General features: G+C 43.3%; 1 non-coding gene across 1 annotated transcript; it reads right to left on the bottom strand.

The window, feature by feature from the left end:
- Positions 1-7,683: 7,683 nt before the first annotated feature.
- LOC115831111 lies at positions 7,684-7,790 on the bottom strand. The gene has a single exon (XR_004026645.1). It is a non-coding gene; the product is annotated as a U6 spliceosomal RNA (small nuclear RNA).
- Between the last annotated feature and the right edge of the window lie 4,916 nt (positions 7,791-12,706).

The raw sequence follows: 12,706 nt of genomic DNA, 5'->3' as shown, positions 1-12,706 counted from the left end.
AACAATTATTGTGGTGAGGTCCTGGGATATATACACAAATAAAACAAGGTTTGTTCACTCCACAAGATCACTTTCAAGGGCAGACTTAAAAATAATGGTTACTAGCCAGCGCAGTGGCTCATGCCTGTAATCCCAGCACTTTGGGATGCCAAGGCAGGAAGATCATTTTAGGTTGGGAGTTCGAGACTAGCCTGGCCAACATGGGGAAACCCTGTTTCTACTAAAAATACAAAAATTAGCTGGGTGTGGTGGTGCACACCTGTAATCCCAGCTACTTGGGAGGCTGAGGCAGGAGAATGGCTTGAACCCAGGAAACAGAGGTTGCAGCATGCTGAGGTCATGCCACTGCACTCCAGCCTGGGTGACAAAGCAAGATTTAGTTTCAAAAAAAAAAAGAAAAAGAAATGATTACTTAAAATGGAGAGTACTCAGTCCAATGGAAGCCTTCTCTGGATGATCCTCAGAGGGTAATAGAGAAAGGACAGTGAGGATAAGGATGATCAATCATCTTTTCCAAGTGAGTGTGCACCTGATGAGACAGTTGAAATGAACTGTTGGAGGTAGCAGGAAGAACATGTGAGGAAAGTGTGTAACTGATGTGGCTCCAGGGGGCCATGTAGGAGGTGAAACTGAGGGGGCTGCAGGCACCAGGTCATGGAAGATTTGTGTGTCCTCCATGCTTTGTTGTTGTTATTATTATTATTTTATTTTTTTGAGATGGGGTCTCACTGCATCACCCAGGTGGGAGTGCAGTGGGGATCATAGCTCACTGTAGCCTCAACCTCCTGCGATCAAATGATCCTCTCGCTTCAGCCTCCCAAGTTTCTGGGACTATAGGTGTGCACCACCATGTCTGGCTAATTTTTTAATTTTTTTGTAGAGATGAAGTCTCACTGTGTTGTCCAGGCTGGTCTTGAACTCCTAGGCTCTCCCATCTCAGCCTCCCAAAGTGTTGGGATTGCAGGCATGAGCCACTGTGCTTGGCCTAGAATTTGTTCTTAGGAACAATGGATTTTTTTTTTTTTTTGAGATGGAATCTCACTCTGTCCCCCAGGCTGGAATGCAGTGGCACAATCTCAGCTCACTGCAAGCTCCGCCTCCGGGGTTCATGCCATTCTTCTGCCTCAGCCTCCCTAGTAGCTGGGACTACAGGCGCCTGCACCATGCCCGGCTAATTTTTTGTATTTTTAGTAGAGATGGGGTTTCCATCCTTCCGTGTTAGCTAGGATGATCTCGATCTCCTGACCTCATGATCCGCCTGCCTCGGCCTCCAAAAGTGCTGGGATTACAGGTGTGAGCCACTGCGCCCGGCCTACAGTGGATGTTTTTAAGCTGAGAGTTAACCACAATTAGATTTGCATTTTAAAAAATCATGTAGGAGCATTGAAAAAGATGGTTAAAAAGAATGAGGGAGATTGTGTACATGGCTGCAACCATATCAGACATCCAACAGGCTCTTCTTACAATATGACTTGGGTATTCCTTCCATTGAGTAGATCTGGGCAGGCTTATGATACTGTGAGACCCCCAAGCCAGATCACAGAACCCAACACAGTTTCCTCCTAGGCTTCTTGATATGTTTGTTCTTGGAATTCACCAACATGTCTTGAGGATGCCCAAGCATTTGTGGAAAGATCCACAAGGAATGAAATTCAGGACCCCAGCTGAAAGCCACAGCTGAGCTCCCAGCTGACAGTCAGTGTTAACTACCAGCCACGGGACTACACCATCTTGAAAGTGGATCCTTCATTCTCAGCGAATTCCACATGGGACAGAGAGGGGCTGACCCTGCTCAGCCCTGCCCAAATTGCACAATCAAGGGCAAAAGAAAGGATTACTATTGTTTTGAGACATTGAATTTTGTCATCATTTGCTACTAGGCAATAGATAACTGATACAGGAGGGAGAATGGAAGCAGAGGCATTCATTAGAGAGCATAATTACTCAGGCAAAGGATGATGAGGGCTTAGCTAAGGCATTCATTAACTGAACAAAATTATGACATGTCAGGCATGGTGCTATGACATGGGAATGTAATGTGAACTAGGTAGACAAGGTCTCGTCTCTGAAGAAATTGACTGGCTACTGGGCAGAGAGGATGGAATACAGAATATAGCCACTGAACTACTTTATTATGTTAACCTAAAGATGTGTGATCTTGCCATGTAATGTTAAGAGGCATTTAAAAAATAGAATAAAATAACTAGAAACATGCATTATTATACGGGTAAAACTTTTGGCATCCAGAGAGCATGAAAATGGCATTGGCTTTACTCTCTACGCCCTATTGAACATGTTAGGAAGCGGGTTATTTTTGTCTTTGTCTCCATTAGAGAAAACCTTCATGTGGGCACTTTTGATGCTCCCCTGCCATTGTGTGATTTTCAGTTCAAAGCACTTGCTATTTGCATCAGTGCTTGTTGCTTTTTTTTTTTTTGAGGCGGAGTGGGAGGATTACACAGTATTCTTTTCAAGTGCTCTCAGTCCCTGATCAAAGGGAGGGTTTTAGAGCCTTAGTTTGTTGGAGATTCCATATAAGACTATTCTTGGTTTGGGGTTTTGAGTAAATCACTTTTGCTTAAACACCAGAGAGAAAGAGTACTAACCCATGCATTGTCAACTACAAAGTCCTATCCAAGTGCCAATTACTTTTATGATTTTAAAATGGAATTTGGGGTTTAGTAGTGTGCAGAGTATTCACCATTAGTGAGGGCATTTCTTTTGAAAGATAATAATTCATTCAATAATTCATTTAATTATTTGAGCCTTTACAAAGAACAGCCAGAGCTCCTCTCCATCTCATTTTTTGCCACACGAAATATTGCCCCCTCTTTCTTCTTCCCTTTAAGCACCACAATGAGGGGTCATCGTCATGACTCAATTCTGCGTGTCCACCGGGGCAAGCTGGCTTTTGTTCTCATCGCTCTGCTGGGAATGGAATCATCAGAGGATTTTTTGTTGCTGAGTTCTTTGAACTCCTCTTAGTGCACAGTTGGCCTGGACTCTCTGCAGCACGTGGTGCTGTTGGCCATGGCCTGGTTCTCAAGACCTGGGTCTCCACTGACTTCTGTGCTAACACCCTTGGCTCTTGCTTCTCTGATTCCTTTCTCTGCTTCTGTTGCTGGCTTTTCTTTCCACGTCTTTCTTTATCTTAAATGTTGATATTACCCCGGGTTTAGTTTTTAAATCCTTATGTGGTTTGGATCTGTGTCCCTGACCAAATCTCATGTCTAATTCTAATCCTCAGTGTTGGAGGTAGGGCCTGGTAGGAGGTGATTGGATCTTGTGGGTGGTTTCCATGGTTTAACACCATTCCCCCTTGATGCTGACATTGTGATAATGAGTTGTCATGAGATCTGGTTGTTTAAAAGTGTGTGGTACCTCCCGGCTCTCTCTTCCTCCTGCTCCCAACATGTGTAATGCTGGCACCCCACTTTGCCTTCCGCCATGATTGTAAGTTTCCTGAGACCTCCCCAGAAGCCAAGCAGATTACAGCATCATGGTTTCTGTACAGGCTGTACAGACCGTGAACCAATTAAACCTCTTATCTTTATAAATTACCCAGTCTCAGATACTTCTTTATAGCAACGTGAGAGTGAACTAATACAAATCCCTTCCAATTTCCCAAGATACCGTTATCTGTTTCTAAGACTTCCATCCATCTAATGACTGTCTATATTCTGATGAGTCTCAAAAACCACATCTACTACCCTTGAAGCATCCATGCTTAGGAATCACCATTTTTAAGGATACGAAATTGAATAAGCCGTAGTCTCTCACAACAAGGAGTTTACAGTCTATTAGGGCAGATTAGATGTGCACACGCATTGTGTTTTCAACTTGGACTTCCCCATCTGGCCTAGCAGAGAACGGATACTCAAGACTTAAGGTTTCATGGTCAAAACTTTCTTCCATTGAATAGAGGTGGCACCAACACCTAAGGTGGTTAAGACAGACACCTATAAAGCTGTCTATTTTATTTGGAACTGCAAGAAGTTTAGGAGAAAACAAATGCCATCTCAGCTGTAAGTAGAACTGTATCAGTTGGTGTTGCTTAGTTGTAAGCCACAAAAATGGACTCCTGGTAATTTTAACTAAGAAAAAGAGTTTATTGAAAGAATAGAAAATATGTCTTGGAATTGAAGAAAGAACTGGATAACCAAGTTTCTAAAAAAAAAAAAAAAAAGCACCAACACCATTCTGGAAGACTGGGCAATAGAAACACACAGATTATCACGTGCCTAAACCTTGGCTCAGAGGTAGCTTTGCCAGAACTCCAAAGTAAATAAAGCTCTGTAGGCTAAGACCTGTTAACTTAAAAAAAAAATCACAAATTTATAAATTTAGAGAAGACTTTATTTCTTGTAAAGGGTTATATCCTGCAAGATGGCCATCCCATATGCTGGGAATCATAGCCTCTGGCCCAGACCAGAGACAGGCACATCAAAGGAGGAGGAGGAGCTGGCGCAGGAGTTTATGCTGAACAGGTTGGCTAAACATACATATTCAACAGGTTAAGGAAAAGCTATGAATATTCATGAAGGTTGTCCTAATGTATGCGTATTGAACAAACATGCATCTAACATAGGACCCATGTTCACATCGTGGTGGAGACTTAGCACTTAAATGTATTACAGTTAGCCTCTAAATGTCAAAACAACTTTTCAGGATATGGAGCTACTCAAGTGTGCAGCCTCTATAAACCGGATGGAACCAGCCCATGGCTGGTGATCTTCTTATCAGGAGAAAGATACAGAAAGCAGCCTCTTGTCCAATCAAAACTGTAGTTGTGACTGGTGGAATGGAGGGGATCAGTTAATTAGTGTCTGGTGGTGAGCTAATATTTTAATAATACTTATCCCAAGGTCAGTGCTTGTTTCGCTGCTAGAGAAAAATGAAAAAAAAAAAACCCTGTGTGGTTTGAACCTTGAGTGTAGTTCATTCTTTAAGTGTAGGGGGGTCTGACTTAACCCTTGCCTGACATGACCTTAGATCCTGTTTAGAATTTGGTATCTTATTGCCACAAAGAGTCTGTTCTGTCAGTCTTGTGGTCTCTATTTTAACATTAGTGCTGGTCAGCTGTGTCTGAACTGCAAAAGGGCATGTATTATGAGGCATGTCTGACTCCCTGTCCCATCGTGGCTGGGAACTCAGTTTTAAGGTTTTTCTGGGGTCCCCTTGGCCAAGAGAGTTTGTTCAGTCGGTTGGGGCAGCAGGGTGGAGGTGGGGCTTAGGCGTTCATTCTTAGTTTACAGACCACAGTTACCTGTCACAAGAGAAAAAAGTGGATTAGTCAATCACAGTGCCTGACTCATAGTTGGTATTCAATAGCAAATTTTTGAATGAGGAAATCAATGAATCCGGTTACTAGGTAGATTAGATAACACCTAAAATCTCTGCCAATGATACTAGAATTCTTTCATAGACCAACGTGAAACTTTCTGGGCATTTTAGTGTGGCTGGCATGGTGAGTAAACTATATTTCTGTCTGAATGGGAAGACAAGAATACTGTGTGTAGCTGTCTTATTGGGATTCAGAAATCACCCTGGTTATTACCGAACCAAATAAAAATAAACTCAGAAGAAGCATCTGCACATCACGCTATTGTTTTTTTTTTCACTGATAGGAGCATTATGGGATGTTGAGGGATGCCAGAGAGGATGCAGTAATGTTCCTTTGGATATAGAACACTTGTGATTTGACAGTTTCACATTTTTCTTTATTTCTGTGAAGGCAGGATACCGACAGGGCTATATTCTGCCACTCACTCACGCTATTTTCTTGTAAATGGCAGTGAAGGAAAGAGGGGAATAGAGACACCTTATTAATCAACTCGACTATAATTTTATAGCACTGTGCCCAGAAGGACACACTGAACTATCGGTGTCAGTCAGGAAAACACATGACTCAGACAAATTAAAGACTATAGAAATTCAACAGGTGGACAGGAGCCAAACTCCATCCAGCAGGCTCTGTGCCTTTAAGCCTATCTGGGCAGCATTCGTTACTCAAGATGAGAAACGGGCAACCCTATTGATCCACTGGCACATTTGTATGTCTTGATATACAAGACATTTTCTTTTTTTCAATTAATATTTTCTTTTTCTTTCTTATTTTTTTGGAAGCACCAACTTCCAGGCACGAAGTTTGTTCCTCTAGTTCTGCAGAACAAACCAGCACAAAATGCAGTGGTTTAAAGAAAATATTTATTTGGCTCTTACAGGTCTGTGGGTGAACCGGGCTCAGCTGGATGGTTTTCACTTGGGGTCTCTCCAAAAGTTTTTTTTTAAATCTTCAACTTTTATTTTAGGTTCAGGGGTACATGTGCAGGATGTGCAGGTTTGTTACATAGATAAATGTGTGCCATGGTGGTTTGCCTCACAGATCATCCCATTACCTAGGTATTAAGCCCCACATGCATTAGCTATTCTTCTTGATGCTCTCCCTCCCCTCACTCTCATGATGGGCCACGGTGTGTGCTGTTCTCCCCATGTTTCTGTGTGTTCTCATCATTCAGCTCCCACTTGTAAGTGGGAACATGCGGTGTTCGGTTTCCTCCTCCTGCGCTAGTTTGCTGAGGATAATGGCCTCCAACTCCATCCATGTCCCTGCAAAGGACATGATCTCATTCCTTTTTATGGCTGCATAGTATTCCATGGTGTATATGTACCACGTTTTCTTTATCCAGTCTATTATTGGTGGGCATTTGGGTTGATTCCATGTCTTTGCTATTGTGAATCTCTCAAACAGTTTCGCATTTAGATATTGATTACAGTTGGGGTCATCTGAAGGTTCAGATCTTCTCTGATATGTCTGGTGTCTCAATGGGGGTAGCAGAGCTATGTAGGTTAGCTGGGCAACACTCTTTTCATGTTAACCTGGGGTAGCCAACTGCAAAGCGCTTACAGTGCAAACTTTCCAAGATCTCCCAGTAGAAGCCAGAAGACTTTTTTTTTTTTTTTTTCAGACGGAGTCTCGCTCTGCCTTCCAGGCTGGAGTGCAGTGGCGCGATCTCGGCTCACTGCAAGCTCCACCTCCCGGGTTCACGCCATTCTCCTGCCTCAGCCTCCTGAGTAGCTGGGACTACAGGCGCCGGCCACCACGCCTGGCTAATTTTTTGTATTTTTAGTAAAGAAGGGGTTTCACCATGTTAGCCAGGATGGTCTCGATTTCCTGACCTCGTGATCCACCCGTCTCGGCCTCCTGCAGTGCTGGGATTACAGGCATGAGCCACCGCGCCCGGCCAAGACTTCTTATGACAGCTTCAGAAGCCATGCAGAGTCACAGGCCTGTTGAGATTTAAGGAACGGTGATTGCATGAGGGTGAGTCCCAGGAGCTTCATTTCATTAGGAAGCCATCTTTGAACTATAGCAGAGAAACAGTAAAAGAACAAACATAACTAACTCCATTTTTGTTTAAGGGACCTTTACTCATTCCTGCACGTAGCCTAGGATAATTTTAGAACACTGGGATAATAACACACACAGCAATCATGCAATTTTAAAAACTAACTCTGGGATTAAGGGAGAAGTATGTAAACAACTAGCTGTTTTGTTGTAAGATTTATATGAGCATTGTGACCTGACCAAGGACGGAGAAGTTTCCAACCTCCTTGGACCCTCGCTAGTGCCCAGATGTCTGCAGTGGTCGGTTACCTCTTTTTAAAATTTAAATTATTTTTTAAAATATGGAATGCTTCAGGAACTTGCATGTCATCTTTGCCCAGGGGCCTTGCTGTTCTTCTCTGTACCGTTCCAATTTTAGTATATGTGCTGCCGAAGCAAGCACTGTCAGTTACATCTTGATCCTAGCCGCCCCCCTTCCCCCTGCTCTTAACATAAAAAAAGCCTAAAACTGGTTGTGACTTAAGATGGTACTTTGGGACGATAGTCCACCATCTTCTTGCTTTGCTTGCTCTCCAAATCAACCAGCTTTTCTTCCCACAAATTCTTGCCTCTTGTGCAAGGCTTTCAAGTGGTCAGCAGCTGAACCCTGGTTCGGTTACAGAGCAAGGCTGTGTTAAGTCTCTTCTCGTGTATGTGGCCTCTGGAGGGGCTGTGCATAGTCTTGCCTCTAATACTGCATGCTTTCCACACCCTGGAGTCCTATGGCTCCCACAATTTTCTCTATTCCCTCGATCTGTATGTACCTGCCTGGCTTCCTGAGCCATGTTGTTCTCCCATCTCTGCCTCTTGGCCTAGATTCCTCTTACTGATCCCCAGATCTCCCCCACACTACATCCCATCAGGGAAGTGGTTCATGGCTGCCCAGGCCAGGCCAGACTCTCTTCTTAAAAACTTCCAGAGGCCAGGTGTGATAGCTCATGCCTTAATCCCAGCACTTTGGGAGACCGAGGCAGGAGGATTGCTTGAGATCAAGAGTTTGAGACCAGCCTGGGCAACATAATTACACCTCATCTTCACAAAAAATTTAAATATTAGGCCAGGCGCGGTGGCTCACGCCTGTAATCCCAGCCCTTAGGGAGGCCGAGGTGGGTGGATAACGAGGTCAGGAGATGGAGACAATCTTGGCCAACATGGTGAAACCCTGTCTCTACTAAAATACAAAAACTTAGCCAGGTGTGGTGGTGCGTACCTGTAATCCCAGCTACTTGGGAGGCTGAAGCAGGGGATTCGCTTGAACACGGGAGGTGGAGGTTACAGAGAGCTGAGATAGCCCCACTGCATTCCAGCCTGGTGACAGAACAAGATTCCGTCTCAAAAAAAAAAAAAAAAATTAAATATTAGCCCGGTGTGGTGGTGTGCACCTGTAGTACCAGCTACTCACGAGGCCAAGGGAGGAGGATTATTTGAGCCCAGGAGTTTGACGCTGCAATGAGCTATGACCTTGCTACTTCACTCCAGCCTGGGTGACAGAGGGAGACCCTGTCAAAAAAAAAGAAAAAAAATAAACTCTCAAAGAAGTGAGCTCGTTCCCTTCATGACACTGACAGCAGTTTGTACATACATCAGCTGCAACATACTTGGACTAACCTCCTCTGGAAGTCACTTCAAAAGAGCAACAGCCACTGTATTTTGTTTATCTTTTTTAAAATCAATATCATGTCTTTACACTTAATGCATAGTGGCAGCTTAGCAACCTTTCTGCAGTGAATGAATGAATGAACATCTCTTTTCAAACTGCTGTGCTCTATGTTATGGCTTCTTTTTCAAGATAATTTGCTTGTTCTATTGGGAACACATCTTTTTTTTTTTTTTTTTTTTTTGAGACAGTCTCTCACTCTGTGGCCCAGGCTGGAGTGCAATGGTGAGCTCTTGGCTCACTGCAACCTCTGCCTCCTGGGTTCAAGTGATTCTCCTGCCTCAGCCTCCCGAGTAGCTGCGATTACAGGCATGAACCACCATGCCCAGCTAATTTTTTTTTTTTTTTTGGATTTTTAATAGAGATGGGGTTTCTCCATGTTGGCCAGGCTGGTCTCGAACTCCTGATCTCAGGTGATCTGCCCCTCTTGGCTTCCCAAAGTGCTGCGATTACAGGCCACAGGGAACAAATCTTCTGATGGAGAGAGATTTAGCTGAATTCAGGGTATCAGGGGCTCTTTAAGAGACTGGGAAATAAGGAACAAGGCATGGGATTTTCAGAGATGTCGCCTTCTTCCTGGGATGCACGGGTTGGGTGCAGTGGATTAAACTCCTTGGGGATCCTGTGGATTGGGGATGGAGACACAGATTAGTGCATACTCGCCTGAGCCAAAAACTGAGGACAGTCTTCCCATGTGGTGGCTGCTGTAGGGGATCTGGGCTGATTTCCCTGAGCAGTCAGGAAAGAGGCAGTTGGCCCTGGCGGGTGGCAGGTGGAATATCTAAGCTGCAAAGCTGGCGTGAATCTGTTAAGAAGCAGGGCAGGTGCGTAGACATTCAGACCATTGAAAAGGGGCCCAGGCTGCCAGCAACAATCTCAGTTAGGAGACGTTCTGCAGGGAGCACAGCCGGCAACTCGAGTGTCTCATTTCTCTAGGCTTCTGAGGTCACACCTTCCTGTATTAACCAAATCATATAAATGAAGCCTCTATCCTGCTTCTTTGCAGTGAATCTGGTATTCCCCCAACCTCCGCAGGGCATGCTAGATGGTTCTGACTGCCAAGCCCCCAACACATCGCTGGCTGTCTGCAAATGCTGTATCTTTCTTATGATTTCACACCAAATGTGAATGGAGGTGCCTCTCCTTCAACTCCATAGCACCACCAACCCACAAGTGACTTCACCAGAGAAATTTGGGATGGGGGAGAGAGGAAAATGATAGCACAGGGCAGGAAATGACTTCAAAATAAACAGCAGAAATTGCTGTTCCTAAAATTTAATGGCCAACCATCACCCTAGAAATTCCCTTAAAAGCTATAGTTCTCCTTGGTTTCAGCTGAATGTTCTTTTGTGAAAGCTTCATTCTCCTTAGAGCCAACACCTGCTAATATTATCTGTAGCTGCCTCAACAACGTGTAAAAAACTCTTTGAGCCTGCCAAGTGAAATCTTCAAATGTCTTAGCACTAAATATGTATAATTTTGGTAGTGGCTCACGTTTGTAATCTCAGTGCTTTGGGAAGCCAAGTCAGGAGGATAACTTGGGGCCAGGGGTTTGAGACCAGCCTGGGCGATGTAGTGAGACCCTCATCTCTACAAATAAATAAATAAATAAAAATTAGCTCAGTGTGGTGGCACATGCCTGGAGTCCCAGCTACTCGGGAGGCTGAGGCAGGAGGATCACTTGAGCCCAGGAGTTGGAGGCCACAGTAAGCTATGATTGTATCACTGCACTCCAGCCTGGGTCACTAGCAAGACCCTGTCTCTTAAAAAATAAATAAATAAATAAATCTTATGCCAGAATGCCTTAACTAAGGAAAATGCATTTAACCAATGAAGATAAATTTATGCTCCCTGTTCCTGCCTCTTTCATCTAGATTTTCTTTTGTATAAACAAATGCTCCTTTAAAGGGTATTGGTTTGTGCAGTGGCTCATGCCTGTAATCCCAGTACTTTGAAAGGCTGAGGCAGGAGGATGGCTTGAAGCCAGGAGTTTGAGACCAGTCTGGCAAACATGGCAAGACCCTATCTCTACTAAAAATACAAAAAAATTAGCCGGGCGTGGTGGCATGTGCCTGTAGTCCCAGCTACTTGGGAGGCTGAACCAGGAGAATCACTTCAACCTGGGAAGTGGAGGTTGCAGTGAGCTGAGACTTTGCCACTGCACTCCAGCCTGGCGGACAGAGCAAGACTCCATATTACAAAAAAAAAAAAAGAAAGAAAGAAAGAAAAAAGGAATCAATGGGAAAAATTATGATTGTTTCATGAACTTTAAAAGTCAGAACTTTAAGAACTTTCTTACTGTCAATTATAAATGTATAGAAAAATTTAAAAATAAAAAATGAATAGTACAATGAAATTTTAAATGAATGAAATATAGGGAACTAAAATCTTGATTTCTTTGTGAAATATGTATCAAGAGTAGTTTCAACAGTGCTTGCCTTCTTCTGTTTGTACAACTTATGACACGGAGTGAACATTTTGGTGAACTGTCATACTGTGGTGTAAGGCTGAATCAGCTTTCAACGTTCTATTCTTTGTGCTTTCAATTTTGGGAAATATCTCTGGGAGTTCCTTTAATGCGAAGTTGTTTACCACTGGCACCACTTCTTCTGGGACACTTTTATTCTTTTGATAAATCTTTCATCATTTATGTTGATGAGCTCACCTTCACTAATTCTCTGATTGGGTGTTTAAGGTATCAGCTGCAGCACCAACATTTCCATGGTCAGCTACTACTTTTATAACTTCATTTATTTTACCATCAAATTTGATTCCCAGTATTATCATGTTTTGTTTCTTTGCTACACTTTGATCTTTGCTGGCCAACTCCCTCTTCCACTTATCCATTTTTATAAAATGTCACGTGGATTGAACACTGGGATTAGATAGGGAGGAACACGCCTACACGCTTTGCTGTCTGTGTGTGAACTGAATAACAGATGTGCAATGACGGGCTTTGAAAGGAGTGACAGAATCGTTCACTGATCATGTGGTTTGTGGACAGACAATCTGGCACTAAAGCTTGTAGTTAATACATTTCCTGACAGTTAATATACCATGGTAACAAGCTACAGTCTGTGTAATACTTGTTTGAAAGGAAAATAAATCCTAGGACCCCAATATCATTAAGCTAAGGGGAAAAGTCAAGCTGGGATCTGCTTAGGACAAACCCGCCTCCCATTCTATTCAAAGTAACCCCTCTTCTCATCGAGATAAATACATATCTGATTGTTTTCTTTGGAAAGACTAATCAGAAACTCAAAAGAATGCAACCGTTTGTTTCTTATCTACCCATGACCTGGAAGCCCCCTCCCCACTTGGAGCTGTCCTGCCTCTCTGGACCGAATCAATGTACATCATACTTATATTGATTGATGTCTCATGTCTCCCTAAAACGTTCAAAACCAAGCTGTGCCCCTGACTATCTTGGCGACATGCCATCAGGACCTCCTGAGGCTGTGTCACAGATGTGTCCTTAACCTAGGCAAAATAAACTTTCCAAATTGACTGAGATCTGTCTTAGATATTTTGGGTTAACACATGCCTTTGTAGACTGGAAACTAGCACCATTCATAACCTGAGAAAATCTGTCTTGATCTTTAAACAATGATTTACCATTTTCATAGGTATGTAACCTATTTTGTCATTTAGAAACTGCTTGG

The sequence above is a fragment of the Nomascus leucogenys genome, chromosome 17 (assembly GCF_006542625.1).
Source record: "Nomascus leucogenys isolate Asia chromosome 17, Asia_NLE_v1, whole genome shotgun sequence".
Taxonomy (NCBI): Eukaryota; Metazoa; Chordata; class Mammalia; order Primates; family Hylobatidae; genus Nomascus; species Nomascus leucogenys.
Note: the sequence above shows the minus strand (reverse complement) of the source record. Positions and strands in the feature narration are given on the sequence as shown.